A 17,059-nucleotide genomic window follows, 5' to 3' on the forward strand; every position below is an offset into this window, starting at 1 on the left:
GCCCCTGACGTCCTGCCCCAGGCCCTCCCACTTAGTCATTAGCCAGAAGATCTCAAGTTAAGGCAGCCAAACAGGCAGGACACATTATTAACACATCAAAGTCATTTTGGAGCAGTTACACTTTAGCTGCACTCCCACGCTAGCTTGTGAAAATTACGGGCAACTGGAAAGTTGTCTTTCTTTCACTTTCGAATAACAAAGAGTCTGCTCACTCTACACTTGGTGTTGGGAGGTAAAGTGTTTTGGATATGGATGTTTTTGGGGGAACGATAGTGGGAGAACATGTCTACACTATTCTCCATGGTTACTTCCTCTAGTGATGAGTATCTCTGGCTAAGGACAATTCTCCTGAATTCCTGGTTGGATTTATTGGTGATTAGCTTATCTTTACAGGCTCCAGTTTTGAACTCTTTCCCCTGCTTGGGGGAAACACACTCTCTATGTCTACCCAATCATACATAGAACATAGAACAGTACAGCATAGTACAGGCCCTTCGGTTTTCAATGTTGTGCTGAGCTTTGTCCGAAAAGTGACATACTCCTTTCATAATCTTAAAGACCTCTACCAGGTCATCCCCCAGCCTTCTGAGCTGCTTGAACTTTTTTAAGAATCAAAAATACGTAGAAAAAACTAAATCGATAAGAACATGAGAAATAAGAGGAAAATTAGGCCATTCAGCCTCTCCAGTCTACGACAGCAGCCAGTGGCATGGTAGCGTAGTGATTAGCACAGTGGCCAATTAACTCAGTCTCACTCTGGGAACACTTCAGCAGTCAAAGGCATTCAGCCTCTGATCTTCAGGTAAGCGTTCCTTAAGGTGGCCTTCAAGACACACAACAAGGCAGAATCACTGAGCAGAGACTGATAGCCAAGTTCCACACACATGAGAAAGACCTCAACCAGGATCTTGGGCTCATGTCACACAATCTGTAACCCCCATGACCTGCCTGGGGTTGCAAAATCTCACTAACTGTCCTGGCTGGAGACAATACATATCTCTTTAACCTGTGCTTAACCCTCTCTCCACTCACATTGTCCGTACCCGTAGAGACTTGATCATCTGTAAAGACTTGTGTTCCAACCGTTGTCTTGTAATTGCGTTTGTGTCTGTATATGATCTGTTTGTGAAACAAATTCTACACTCACCTGATGAAGGAGCAGTGCTCCAAAAGCTCATGCAACCAAATAAACCTTTGGACTTTAACCTGGTGTTGTGAGACTACTTACTGTGCCTACCCCAGTCTAACACCAGCATCTCCACCTCAGTCTCTCAACACAGGGCAACCCCTTCTGCCCTGGAACCAGCCAAGTGAACTGGCTTCAACAACAACAAAAACAGAAAATGCTGGAGATCTCAGCACGTCTGACTGTGGGGAAAGAATAGAGTCTGGATGACCCTTTGTCAGAGCTAAGAGCAAAAAGAATCAGCAGAGATTTATGTTATAGGTGTGGGGTTGGGGGGGGTGTGGGGAGGCAGGGTGGAATGGGACAGAGGGAATGTAAATGAGGACACAGAAGGCTGAAAGAGGTACTAAAAGTGTCCATTTAGTGATCAGAATGCATGAATGGCAGACAGATGCACAGATTATAAAAGGACTGCGTGGGGAATGTGGCAGTTGCCCTGAAAGGGGGTTGGGGGGGGTGGTGGGATGTAGAAAGAAGGAGAGCAGGAATGGAAAAGTAGAAGTGTCAAAGAAGGGTAATACAGTGGATGAATGAAATGGAATAAAATAAATAGAAATGGGGTGAAGGTGGAGGGGAGAGTTTGTGCTCTGAAATTGTTGAACTCAATGTTCAGTCCAGGAGGCTGTAAAGTGACTAATCAGAAGATGAGGTGCTGTTCCTCTAGTTTGAGTTGGAGTTTGCTGGAACATTACAAAAGTAAGAAGTCCAACCAGGTTGTTGGACTTTAACCTGATGTTGTGAGACTTCTTACTTTGCCCACCCCAGTCCAATGGTGGCATCTCCACAGCATTGCAAAAGGCCAAGGATGGACATGGAGCAGGAGAGCGGGGTTTGTGAAGTACCAAGTGACAGGAAGGTCAGGGTCCTGTTTGCGGATGGACTGAAGGTGTTCAGCAAAGCAGTTACCTGTCTGCGTTTGGTCTCTCTGGTGTGGAGTAATGGACTGTTTGGTTTTTAAAAGAAATACTTTAATACATTCAAGACTCACACTCAAATGTATCATTAGGTGATGTTCTGAGTTACACTTACTTGTAATGCCACAATTGTTAACAAGTTAGCAAGCATGCCAACACTAGAGTTAAGAAAGCCCACCAACGCCTCTGCTTTCTCAGAAGACTAAGGGAATTTGGCATGTCAGCTACAACTCTCACCAACTTTTATAGATGCACCATAGAAAGCATTCTTTCTGGTTGTGTCACAGCTTGGGTATGGCCCCTGCTCTGCTCAAGACCGCAAGGAACTACAAAGGTTCATGAATGTAGCCCAATCCATCACTCAAACCAGCCTCCCATCCATTGACTCTGTCTACACTTCCCACTGCCTCGGCAAAGCAGCCAGCATAACTAAGGACCCCACGCACCCCGGACATTCTCTCTTCCACCTTCTTCTGTCGAGAAAATGATACAAAGGTCTGAGGTCACGTACCAACCGACTCAAGAACAGCTTCTTCTCTGCTGCCATTGGACTTTTGAACGGACCTACCTCGCATTAAGTTGATCTTTCTCTACACCTTAGCTATGACTGTAACACTACATCTCTCCTTTCCTTCTCTATGAAGGGCATGCTTTGTGTGTATAGCGCACAAGAAATAATACTTTTCACATGTATATGAATACAAATGACAATAATAAATCAAATCAAATCAAATCAAGTGGCCTAGGGTGTGTGGGTTGATCTCTGCCAGGAAGACCCTGGGGGGCAGGACTTGCAAATGACCTCCATGATCCTGGCTGAAGGAGCGGAGAAACACAAGTCAACCTTTGTTGGGAGGGCCACATCTGCCATACCCTTCAGTGTGATCATCTTGGGCCACACACAGAGATGGAGAGAGATGCTGATGCCTCCGGAGCTGTGTTTCCAGCTGGATTGGGTGCTTTATGAGGGAGCTGTGTTAACACATTCCAATTCCTGCAAATTTCCTGAGGTGTCAGTCATGGCTCAGATGGTAGCATTTCGCCTCCTGATGCACAAGGTCGTGGGTTCAAGACCGCCTCCCAGGCTTCAGCACCAGAATCCAGGCCAAACCTCCCAGTGCAGTTTGGAGGGAGTGCAGTGCTGGTATTGGGATGGAACCAGGACACTGCTCTTTTTGCTCAGGGATTCCATGCAACAGTTGAAAGAAGTGCTGGGGAGTCCTGGTTAAGTGCAGGTGTCTTGGTCAATATTTATCCCTCAATCAATAATAAAAAATATAGGTTATCTGGTTATTGGGTGGCATGGTGGCACAGTGGTTAGCACTGCTGCCTCACAGCGCCAGTTACCTGGGTTCGATTCCCGGTTTGGATCACTGTCTGTGTGAAGTCTGCACATTCTACCCAAGCCTGCGTGGGTTTCCTCCTTATGCTCCCGTTTTCTCCCACAGTCTGAAAGACGTGCTGGTTAGGTGCATTGGCCATGCTAAATTCTCCCTCAGTGTACCCGAACAGGCATTGGAGTGTGGCGACCAGGGGATTTTCACAGTAATTTCATTGCAGTGTTACTGTCAGCCTACTTGTGACACTAATAAATCACACCGTTGTCTGTAAATTGACTGTTGCATTTCTTAGATTACCTCACTGAGTACACTTCAAAGAAGCACCTCGCTGGCTGTAAAGTCCTTTGGGATTGTCAATGTTGTGAAAGTCACTATACAAATACAAGTTTCCCCTCCCCAAGCCCCAGCACCCCTCTCCCCCTAGCTTCCCCACAGCAGATCTGACAGCATCTGTAAGGAGAGAAAAGTGTTTCGAATCCAGATGATCCTTTCTTGAAACATCAGCTCTTTCCGCAGCAGGTTTGACAGTGTCTGACAGTCCTTTAATAATCTGTACCTCTGTTCTGCCATTCTCACATTCTGATCAAATTTTAAATAAAATATTTTCTGTTGTCGACAAGAGGCTTATTGTTGTTACAGAACACTGAATCCACATAAATATCTAAGTGGTAACAGTTTGTACGGTGTACTCTTCACAGCCATTGGAGGGTGGGCGCAGGCTTGATGGGCTGAATGGCCTTCTTCTGCACTGTAAGGATTCTATGATTTTCATTCCATTGGATCAGTGAGTTTGTCACTCAATGTGATCATTCTGACCTCTAGTGGCGGCTCCACACACTGCAACTCAGGCAATTGCATTGCTCCCACTGCTGTTGCACATAACCAGTTTGTGAGTTAGCCAACTGAGCAATAATGGACACTTCTCGCTCATATTTCTATGAGGTAGAGAGTAGCAAAGCATCTGATAACCTGCTGAGCATTACATTGATTGAAAAGAGGTGATGGACACAGGATGATCCAGAACCTACCCCTTCATCATCACAAAGAGGGGATATAGAACATAGAACATTACAGCGCAGAACAGGCCCTTCGGCCCACGATGTTGCGCCAACCAATTAAAAAGCAATGACCCTCTAACCTAAACCAATCCCTTTCCATCCATAAACCTATCCACGGATCTCTTAAACGCCCCCGAACTAGGCGCATTTACAACTGCAGCAGGTAGGGCATTCCAATCCCTCACCACCCTCTGGGTAAAGAACCTACCTCTGACATCCGTCCTATAACTACCACCCCTTAACTTAAAGCTATGCCCCCTCGTGCTAGCTTTCTCCATCCGAGGAAAAAGGCTGTCACTGTCCACCCTGTCTAAACCTCTAATCATCTTATATGTTTCAGTAAGGTCCCCTCCTAGCCGCCTTCTTTCTAACGAAAACAACCTCAAATCCCTCAGTCTCTCCTCATAGGACCTCCCCTCCATACCAGGCAACATCCTGGTAAACCTCCCCTGCACCCTCTCCAAAGTCTCCACGTCCTTCCTATAATGTGGGGACCAGAACTGCACACAATACTCCAAGTGCGGCCGCACCAGAGTTTTGTACAGTTGCAACATGACGCTGCGGCTCCTAAATTCAATCCCCCTACCAATAAATGCCAAACACCGTATGCCTTCCTAACAACCTTATCTACCTTATATAGATCTGGATGGATGAATTAGTGTGGACCAAGTGACGACTCATTCTAAATTCATCCACCCAGATCTGTGTTCCCTTTTCCAGACACACACAATTTAAATTTTAATTAATATTCCTGACTTAACCGGTGGCACAGTGGTCAGTGCTGCTGCCTCACAGTGCCAGGGACCCTGGTTCAATTCTGGCTTGGGTCACAGTTTGTGTGGAGTCTGCATGTTCTCCCTGTGACTGTGTGGGTTTCTTCCAGGTGGTCAGGTTTCCTCCCACACTCCGAAGATGAGTGGGTGGATTGGCCATGCTAAATTCTTCCATAGTGTTCCAAGATGTCTATGTTAGACGGATTGGCCATGGCAAATACGTGGGATTACTGGGATAGGGCTAGGGTGGGATTGTGAATGGTGCAGACTTGATGGGCTGAATGGTCTCCTTCTGTAATGTAGGATTCTATCATTCCATGACCTTTCCTATTACTTTGAATATATATCTTCCCAAGGTGAAATGTCTAACTATCTATCTCATCGTGCCTTCTGCATTGCCTTCAGCGATCAGGTGTCTCACTCTCACTCTCTCTCTCCCGTGAGCTGAGCTGAAAGAATTACTCAAACTGTGCTCAGGCTGGGGCAATGGTTCCACCTGACCACGGTTTCCACAGACTTGTATCGAAGTCCAACAGCCCTGGCCAGGTAGCCCCATCTCCTCCGCTCCCAGGATTAATCCCCGGCCTGTGCAGAGCTGTAGTGCTCAGTTGTGGAAACTGTGAGGAAGTGACAGTGACCCTGAGCTGGTGAGAAACACAATCAACCGTGGTTTCCGGTCCAGAATAGCCTATCGTGTCTGACAGTATTGGTGAAAAGAAAATGGTAAATTAGTTTTGGTATTGGTCATGAATGATCCCGTGTGTGCTTAGCCCTGTTTACTCCAGACTAGGCAGAGATTTCATTTTCAGACATTTCTGCCCATGCAACCAACTCTGCTAAGCTTGAAAAAATTGACTATATTTTAAAACTCAGAAGGCATGCTGGGGTAGCTAAAAAGTGACTACATTCCTGAAAAGTACATCGCAAGCAAAATAATGTTTAGATATCATGGAGGTTTACAGCATGGAAACAGGCCCTTCGGCCCAACTTATCCATGCCTCTCTTTTTTTTTAAAACTCCTAAATTAATCCCAATTGCCTGCATTTGGCCCAAATCCCTCTATACCCATCGTACCCATGTAACTGTCTAAATGCTTTTTAAAAGATAAAATTGTACCCACCTCTACTACTATCTCTGGCAGCTTGTTCCAGACACTCGCCACCCTCTGTGTGAAAAATTGCCCCTCTGGACACTTTTGTATCTCCCCCCTCTCACCTTAAACCTATGCCTTCTAGTTTTAGACTCCCCTACCTTTGATAACAATAACTGCGAGACCTGTGTTTGCCAAACAAAGGCAGCTTGTGGAAAACATTTCCAAAAACGAGATAAAGACTGAAATATATTTTGGTTTCAGTGTGTGCTTGTGCAGTTTGTTTTCGAGATCAGGGTGTTCAGTGTGATCAGTACAGCGGCTGACAGTAAAAGCTAGTCCCAAGTTTGCCTATTTTTTTCGCTTTTGTCATGTTAATTTTAATTTCTGTTCAATAAAGGAAATTCATTTTAAAACCCTGTACCAGTGCTGTGCCCTCATCTGTTCAAAGGAATGAATGGACCTGACAGCTATTGACAACGATAATCCAAGTGAATCTTAAAGCTATTTAGTAAATCAAAATAACACCAGGAAGAAAACATTTCGAATCTTATACGAAGTTTGGGATCCTTATCTTCTGTATTGCCATTTCTGATGGTCATGGCTCAGTTTATAGCTTTCGCTGAGTCAGAAGGGTATGGGTTAATTATTCCGTTCCAAAGACTTAAAAGGGCAGCATGTTGGCACAGTGGTTGGCGCAGCCGCCTCAAGTGCCAGGGATGTGGGTTCAACTCTGGCCTCAGGTGACTGTCTATGTGGAGTTTGCGTATTCTCCCCGTGTTTAAATGGGTTTCCTCCAGGTGCTCCAATTTCCTCCCACACTCCAAAGATGCTCGTGTTAGGTTAATTGGCCGTGCTAAATTTCCCCTTAGTGTCAGGGGGATTAGCAGGGTAAATAAGTGGGATTATGGTGATATGGCCTGGGTGGGATTGTTGTTGGTGCAGGCTTGATGGGCCAAATTACCTCCCCCTGTACTGTAGGGATTTTATGATTAAAAACCCAGGCTGACACTCCAGTCCAGCATTGAAGAGGTGCGACAGTGTTGAAAGTGCCGTTTTTTAGATAAGACATTAAATTGAAGCCCTCAATTGCCCTCACGGGTGACCTTGAAAGGATCCTAGGATGCTATTTTGAAGAGGAGCAGGGCAGTTCTCCCCAGTGGCTTGGCCAATATTTACCCCTCAATCAACATCACCAAAAGCAAATGATCAGGTCATTATCACATTGCTGCGTGTGGGAGCTTGCTGTGTGTAAATTGGCTGCTGCGATTCCAACATTACAACAGTGACTGCACTAGTAAAGTATTTAATCAGCACTGAGACATCCTGAGGTTATGAATAATGCTATATAAATGCTTTTTAAGACACCAGAAACAGTGTAAAGAAAGCTGTCTCTCTTTTATAGCTATTGTGGTGTACAATCTTAACTCAATAAAGAGATTTGTGCAGCCAACCTGACAATCATGTTTGGAGTAAAGAGATTATTTAATCTTGAGTAAAGTTGTTCTAGCATCTTGACGAGGTAGAATGTTGTTCCATCTCCCCAATCAATGAAGAATGAATTTAAACAAACGAATGGATACTATTTAAAAACAAATTCTAACCCCGATGCAAAGCCTATGGGCTTCATGTTCAATAGTGCCACCTCTCACGATTTCTTAACCAGGAGATATTTGTGGATCCATTCTCTGAACCTTCAAGGTGACGTGATTATGAATAGTGTACACAAGACATAGTGACGATAATCTGAAAAACTAATCATCAACAATTATACGAACATACAAAATAGGAGCCAGAGTCACTGTATGCTATAAATGTGATAATAATAAAACAAATCAAATCAAAAAAGAATCTCTTACATTCTGCACTCTCTTGTTTCTTTCTCTATGAATGGTATGTTCACCTGTATAGTATGCAAGAAACAATACTTTTCTCTGTATGTTAATTCATGTGACAATAATAAATCACATCAAATCAAATCAGTAGGCACTTTGCCCCTTGAATCTGACCCACCATTCAATAAGGTCATGGCTGATCTGTTTGTGTTTTCAATTCTACATTCCTATTTACCCCGATTACCCTTCGTTCTCTTGCTGAACAAGAATCTATCCACCTCTGCCTTAAAATTATTCAATGACCCACCTGCACTGCCTTCTGAGGCAGATTCCAAAGAAGCACAACCTTCTGAGAGAAAGAAATTCTCTTCATCACTGTCCGAAGAGGGTGACTGCCAATTTTAAAACAGTGTCCCCTAGTTCTGGACTCACCCACAAGAAGAAACATCCTTTTCAAGTCTGCCTTGTCATTCAGAATCTTATTTATTTCAATCAAGTCACACTTCACTCTTCTAAACTCCTGTGGAAACCAGACTAGCTTATTCAACCTATCCTTATAAGACAGTCCGCTCATTCCAGGTATCAATGTAGCAGCAAAACCATCATAAGATCCCTACAGTGCAGAAGGAGGCCACTCAAGCCTGCATCGACAACAACCCCACCCAGGCCCTATCCTCATAACCTCACGTATTTACACCGCTAATACCCCTGACACTTAGGGGCAATTTGGCATAGTCAATCAACCTAGCCCACACTTTCTGAACTGCATTTACATCTTCCTTAAATAAGGACACCAAAACTGCACACAGTATTCGAGATACTGTGGTCTCGCCAATGCCCTGTGCGACGGAAGCCTTCTATCATCTCTTATGAACAATGAGGGTGGCACGGTGGTTAGCACTATTGCCACACATCGCCAGGCACCCAGGTTCGATTCCCGGCTTGGGTCACTGTCAGTGCGGAGTCTGCGTGTTCTCCCCGTGTCTGCGTGGGTTTCCTCCGGGTGCTCCGGTTTCCTCCCACAGCCTGAAAGATGTGTTGGTTAGGTGCATTGGCTGTGCTCAATTCTCCCTCGGTGTACCCAAACAGTCGCCGGAGTGTGGCAACCAGGGGATTTTCACAGTAACTTCATTGCAATGATAATGTAAGCCAGCTTGTGACATTGATAAATAAAATAATCTTTGATCAATATCGCTTCAGTGAATAACAAAACGCTGGGGCAAAAAGCACCGATCTGAGAAAGAAATCTTAACAGGACCTTTACACGTAATTGTTACTTTGATACCAGTTCCATTAGCTAAGCTCCACAGGGTAAATGAGTTGCTTCACAGTAGCTGGGCATTGCAACAAACAGCATGTGTGGCAACTGATCTTGTCAGACAGCATTTAGAAAGAATTAATGCAAAAACTTTAGTAACTCCCGTCTCAGCCCACGCTGAGTTATTAAAGGGCTGTTTAATAAGCTGTTCTGTCTGACGCGGCTTTAATTAATTGGAAAAAAATGCTCCGTGGGTGGATCTTGAAATAAAAACATCTGCATTGTGATCAGCACTAAAGCATTTATCAACCGCCAGATGTTATTGCCTCATAAATTTTCCTTGCACATCATTTGTCACATTAAGCACCTAATGAAACAAACTTCAGCGCAATGTGATTTTAGTATCTCTGACAATCCGCCTCAGCTGTAATTCAACCCCGTCAGAATTCCGAATGAGGGCCCGGATTTTTTTCTTTGGAATGCATGTCTCAAGCAGATGGCCAGGAGCTGCCCCATTTGAGTGGAGGTGCATTCTGGAGCTCTGGGAGGTCTTGTTAGATATCGGGGGAGAGAAGGGGATGGGTGGGGAGATCTAGGGAATGCAGGGATGGAATCGCAGTTCAAAGGCAGAAGGCAAAAGAGCAACTGCAGCTAAAGAAGCCATATGGAGACCTTGGCCTGCTGGATACGAGGGCGGCACGGTGGCACAGTGATTAACATGGCTGCCTCACAATGCCAGGGATCTGGGTTCAATTCCCAGCTTGGGAGTCTGTGCAGAGTCTGCGCCGTCTCTCCATGTCTGTGTGGGTTTCCTCCGGGTGCTCCGGTTTCCTCCCTCAGTCCGAAAGACGTGCTGGTTAGTTGCATTAGCCATGCTAAATTCTCCCTCAGTGTACCCAAACAGACACCAGAGTGTGGCGACTAGGGGAATTTCACAGTAACTTCATTGCAGTGATAATGTAAGCCTATTTGTAACTCTAATAAACAAACTTAAAAAAAACTGAGGGAGAGCGATGGTGTGTGAATAAAAGGTAAAATACAGTGCAGATGCTGGAAATCTGAAATACAAGGAGAAAAATGCTGGAAACACTCAGCAGATCAAGAGAGAAACAGAGTTAATGTTGAGTCTGTACAAATCCTCGTCAGAATTAAAGAGAGGATGAAATGTGATGGATTTGACACTGTTTAGGAAGTCATGGAGATGCAGGTGCAGAGTAGGTCAGGAATAAGAGCGCAGAAGAGATTTGACAGAAAGGTAATGGGAACAAGACAAAGGGAGTTTTAATGCTAATGTTAAAGACTAAAGAAGGTGCTGATAGTGGCATAAAGGCAAGACAGCAGGACTTGTTAATAGCAGATGAATGAATTTCACTGAGAGCTGGAAATAAGGCAGCACGGTGGCACAGTGGTTAGGACTGCTGCCTCACAGGGCCAAGGACCTGGATTCAATTCCTGGCTTAGGTCACTGTCTGTGTGGAGTTTGCACGTTCTCCTCGTGACTGCATGGGTTTCCTCCGGGTGCTCTGGTTTCCTCACAGTCTGAAAGACGTGCTGGTTAGGTGGATTGGCCACGCTAAATTCTCCCTCAGTGCACTTGCACAGGCGCTGGAATGTGGTGACTAGGGGATTTTTACGTAACTTCATTGCAGTGTTAATGCAAGCCTATTTGTGAGTAATAAATAAAAATACCGCCGGTGGAAACTAGATAACAGTATCTGCACGGGGAACAGGGTGAGCGAGGAAATGCTGTGTGGCAGCAGGAAAAGGGGTGGGAGGTGGCCATTAGCATCATTTCCTTCAAGCCTCACATAGTGTTCATGGATTCTTTAATCATTTACAAGACGTGGGAGTCACTAGCAGAAGCCAGCATTTATTGCCCATACTTCATTGAGAAGGTGATGACATGCAACTTTTTAAAAAGATGTATTTTACTCTATCCTTTAAGTTACAAAGCCAATGCTCAGAACGGACAGGGCAAACCCAAACCCATTCCTTGCTTGCTCCAAAAACCAACTGAATCCAATTCATGGTCCTCATAGAAGGGACAAACAAGATCCAAGCTGACAAGATGAGGCATTGCGCCTTATCTTGGGCTTGATCCCGGCCCAAAGGCTGACATTTTTGAATACAACTGAATGGATGACTGGGTTGCACCAGGGAGCAGCTAAGAGCCAAGCCCATTGCTGTGGCTCTGGAGTTTACATGTAGGTCAGACTGAGCAAGGGTCACAGATTTTCTTTACTGCTGGACTCAAGTGAGCCAGATGGTTTTTAATGACAATCTGTTAGTTTCAGGGTCACCATTACTGATGCTAACTATTTATTGCAGATTTAATTAAGTTAATCTAATTTAAATTCTCTCAACTTCCATGGTGTGATTTGAACTCACGCCTCCAGAGCATTAGTTCAACTTTCTGGTTTATTCATCTAGCAGCATAACTATTTTAATATCGTACCTCAAAGCAAGTTTTTGTCTTTTGCTTCTGCTGGTAGATATTTGGCAGGGCAGGGGGAACGGTGTGCGGTGTCTTTCGGGTTGCTAGTAGATATTTGGACACAATTGAAACCTCCATCCATGCCTTAGTTGCTTCTAGATTTGACTAGGCGACGACTCTCCTGACCAACCCCCCAATCTTTCATCCAACATAAACTTGAGTTTATCCAGAGCTCTGCTGCCCACAGTGGCACGTGGTTATTAGCACATGGGGTGGCATGGTGGCACTGTGGTTATTAGCACTGCTGTCTCACGGGACCCGGGTTTGATTCCTGGCATTGGGTCACTGTCTGTGTGAAGTTTGCACGTTCTCCTCACGTCTGCATGGGTTTTCTCTGGGTACTCTGGTCTCCTCCCACATTCCAAATGGGGATTAGGTGGATTGGCCATACTAAATAGCCCCTTAATGTCAGGGGACTAGCTAGGGTAAATGCATGGGATTTTGGGGATTGGGTCTGACTGGGTTTGTGGTCAGTGCAGACTCGAATGGCCTCCTTCTGCACTGCAAGGATTCTAAGATCAGTGCAAAATGGGAAGAACGACATGGAAAGCAAGTTTTGGAACCCTTGTGTTTAATGAAAGAAGATTGACAGAGGCGAGATAGATAACTGACCTTTGTTGTTGGAATGGTAACAACAAGACATTACCATTCCCGTGCATGTGTTACTGGGGGAGCGGGACAGGGAAGAAATTCTATTGTAATAACTTGACTTGGAGCCATCAACATAAAATATGCCAAGGCATTTCAGAGCAAACACAATCTGACACGAGGAAGAGTTATTGGGACATATGACCAAAATGAAATAAAAGCAAAATACTGTGGATGCTGGAATCTGAAACACAAACAGGGAAGAATGCTGGAAAATCTCAGCCTGTCTGAGGAGAGAGAAGGGAGCCAACGTTTCGAGTCAGGATGACCCTTCGTCAAGAGTATTTTGCTTTTTATATGTATTTGAATCAGGTAAATGCTGGGCAAATATAAGAAAGAGAAGGGAAAAGAATATCTCAGCAGGCCTATAATAAAGCAAAATACTGCGGATGCTGGAATCTGAAACAGAAAATGCTGGAAAATCTCAGCTGGTCTGCCAGCATTTGTGGAGAGAGAATACAGCCAGCATTTGGAATCAGGATGACTCTTCGGCAGAGGTCAAAGCTTACTTGAAGAGATAGGTTGTGAGGCATCTCTTAAAAGGAGAGAGGAAGGGGGAAATCTCTTACATCCTGAAGGCATGGCCACCAATGACAGCAAGATTAAAATTGGAGATGCATTGAGACCAGAGATATTGGAGGGGCGTTTGACTGGATGATGTTCCAGTGATATTGAGGAGCCTGGGAGCAATTCTAAAAAAAATGAGAATGTTAAATTAAGGTGTTGATTGATGGAGAGTTGATGTAGGTCAGTGAATGTGGGGCTGATTGGGAATGGCATTTGGTGTGAGTTAGGATCATAAAAATCTAGAGGCAGGAGGAGGTCATTCAGCCCGTTGAGTCTGCACCTACCACAATCCCACCCAGGTCCTATCCCCATTACTCCATAACCCCAGGCATTCACCCTGGCTAATTTCCCTGACATTAAGGGGTAATTTAACATGACCTGCACATCTTTGAACTGGGGGAGAGAAAACTGGAGCACCCAGAGGAAACCCACGCAGACACAGGGAGTGCAAACTCCCCACAAACAGTGACCTGAGGCCAGGAATCGAACCCGGTTCCCTGGAGCCATGAGACAGCAGTGCTAATAACTACTGTGCCACCTCTAGCAAGCACCACCATGGGCAGCAGAGTTCCAAGTCAGGATTTGAACCCAGGACTCTGGCGCTGTGAGGCAGCAGTGCTAACCACTGTGTCACCATGACACCTGTGTAGAGAATGTAATCTAAATCTTTCTACTTGTCAGCTCTGCAGGAGTGAATGGCATCCTTCTGCACTGTAGAGATTCTATGATAACTTTCCAAATAAAGTGAAAATGTGCTTCTACTGGTGAATCCATGACAATCCAGATATGTTCTTGCATTATTTTGCGTTTCAGAAACAAGTACGGCACAATGTTGAAATTTATTTTTGAGATGCAATGATGGACTAGGTATTCCCACCATGTATTATGACACCATCAAGTATTACATCAGGGGGCGGAATTCTCCCAAGCATCTGCCAGCGTTCGATGGTGGACTTGGGAGACAATATGGCAGGAGGCCCAGAAATGAGTTTGACTCCTGTGTGATCTTACAGTGGGATCCTCTGCTGGTTCCCACCCCTAGTGAGCCAGAAAACTCACCACAGGCCGGCGTGAACCATCTTTGTCTCCCATTAACGGGCTGCAAATGAAGGCCCAACCATCCACCCCCGACTCTTGGTGATCCTGGCAAGAAAACACATCATCGTGAAACACTATCGGAACTACATGGCATGAAGATGTCGGGAGCAATGCCTGGAGCTGCATCCAGAGTTCAGGATGGAGGCGACCTGCCCTAGTGGGGATCTTTCTTCCAGTCACAGAATGTTCCTGGAAATCCACCTTCTCACCCAGGAGGTCTATCTTCCAATCTCAGAGTGCTCCCAGAGATCTATCATCATTTTCACGAGGCCCACTTTCTTTCTTCCATCATGGGTTAGTGAAGTGCCTTTTCAATATGTCGCCCAGATAGGATGACAGACTGCACAGCATCTAGGCTCACCCTCGCCACTGAATATGGCGTAAATCACCCAGGTGCGTAATTAATGAGGTCGGGACTGGAAGATTTGACCTATTTTCCCGCCAGCCTCCTGCAGCGGGAAACACTCCCCCCCCCCCCCTCCACCATTTCTGATCTTTCACCACACTCGATCTCAAAATGGGAGAATGGGAAATTAAAATGGGAAAAATGGAATTTAGAAGAGCAAGAGGGGATCTTATAAAAACTTATAAAATTCTAATAGGTTAGATGGGGTAGATTCAAAAAGAATGCTCCCAATGACGGGAAAATCCAGAACTCGGGGGTCATAGTTTGAGGAACGGAGGTCAGGAGAAATTTTTTCACCCAGAGGGTTGTGTGTGGAATTTACTACCACTGAAAGTGGTTAAGACCAAACCCTTGTATATTTTCAAGAAATTAGATATAGCTCTTGGGGCTAAAGCGTCCAAGGGATATAGGGGGAAGGGGGAAGATCAGGATATTGAATTGGATGATCAGCCGTGATCGAAATGAACAGCAGAGTAGGCTTGAAGGGCCAAATGGCCTATGCCTGCTTCTAGTTTCTATGTAATTCCACCCAGCATAACAAGGGCGCAAAATGGGTCAATCACAGAAGCAAATCCCTGACTGAGAGGAGAAAATGGTTAAACACGTATAGGTTTTACAGACTGCTGATCAGGTGAATCCATATGCGAACACATGTAACATTCACCCATGTTCACTTCACAAATTATTTGCAAGGACATTAACTCAGAAACAAATTAAGCAGTTTATTCTAATGGATGCACTGGTTAGCTCAGGCCTTGAGCGATATTTCATCACAAGTAAGAAAAAAATGTGACTAATTCATCAAGGTTAAAAAGAAACGTGGTTCTGGTTGCAGTTAGATATCAAACACATCCTTTCATTGTTATGTCAAAGAATCTTAGCTCACAAGTGGCAGAGACACAAACCAGTTGAATGAGAATGTCTGGAACTCACCCAGCACCAAGTATTTATTCCATGTCTAAATCTCTCCAGGAATTATTAATTAGACTCAAAAGAAACCTTCAAACCTGCCCGTTGCGGTCAACCAGAAACTAACTTCACATCTGGATTGGGTTGTCAATCATCGAATGCCAACTCCACATCTGGATTAAGGTAGCTCAATTTTCACACTTATTGAAATGAACCACAGCTAACATTCAAACAGTTAAATTAACCAATACCATTAAGCAATTGCAAGTCTCTCTTAGGGACAATACCATAGACACTCGAGCAGGAAGTCAGCCACTCATCCAGTTGCAATCCTAGAATCCATAGGATGCAGAAGAGATCCTTAGGCCCATCAAGTCTGCACTGACACATCAGAAACACCTAAACTCACACCTAATCCCATGTGTCAGGATTTGGCCCATAGCCCTGAATGTTATGACGGGCCAAGTCCTCATCTAGGTATGTTTTAAAGAACATGAGGCAACCCGTCTCTACCACCCTCCCAGGCAGTCCATTCCAGACTATCCCAGCCCTCTGGGTAAAAGTTTTTCCTCACATTCCCTCTAAACCTCCTGTCCCTCACCTTGAACATAGGCCCCCTCATGACTACCCTTTGGTTTGTTCTCACTGGAACGACAGAGGTTGAGGGGTGACCTGATAGAGGTTTGCAAGATTATGAGTGGCATGGACTGAGTGGATGGTCAGAGTAGAAAAGTCAAGTACTGGGGGCATAGGTTTAAAGTGCATGGGAAAAAGTTTAAAGGAGATGTACAAGGCAAGGTGGTTTTACACAGATTGTGGTGAACGTCTGGAATGTGCTGCCCCGGAAGATGGTGGGAACAGATACGATTGTGGCATTTAAAGGGCATCTAGACAAATACATGAGTTGGATGGGAATGGAGGATGGACCCCGCGAGTGCTTATGGTTTTAGTTTAGGCAGGCATTATGATCAGTGCAGGCTTGGAGGGCCAAAGGGTCTGTTCCTGTGCTGTACTTTGTTCTAAGGGGAACAGTTGCTCCTCATCTCCCTTGCCTAGGTCCCTCAATCTTGTAAACCTGCATCAAGTCACCCCTCAGTCTTCTCTACTCCAGAGAAAACAACCCAAGTCTATCCATAACTTAAATATTCCATCCCAGGCAGCATCCTGGTGAAGCTCCTCTGCACCCCTTCCAGTGCAATCATATCCTTGTCATAATGTGGCAACCAGAACAGCACACAGTACTCTAGCTGTGGTCTCACCAACGTTCTACACAACTCCAACATGACTTCCCTGCTTTTGTAATCGAAGTCTCAATTGATAAAGGCAAGTGTCTCGCATGCCTTTTTCACACTGTACTAATGTGCCCTTTTGCCTTCAGGAATTTATGGACAAACACACTAAGGTCCCTTTGTTCCACAAAACTTCTGAGTTTCATGTCCTTCATTGAATACTTCCTGGTCAAATTACTCCTTCCAAAGTGAAT

This window comes from Carcharhinus amblyrhynchos, chromosome 8 (assembly GCF_965287045.1).
Source record: "Carcharhinus amblyrhynchos chromosome 8, sCarAmb.v2.hapA, whole genome shotgun sequence".
NCBI lineage: Eukaryota > Metazoa > Chordata > Chondrichthyes > Carcharhiniformes > Carcharhinidae > Carcharhinus > Carcharhinus amblyrhynchos.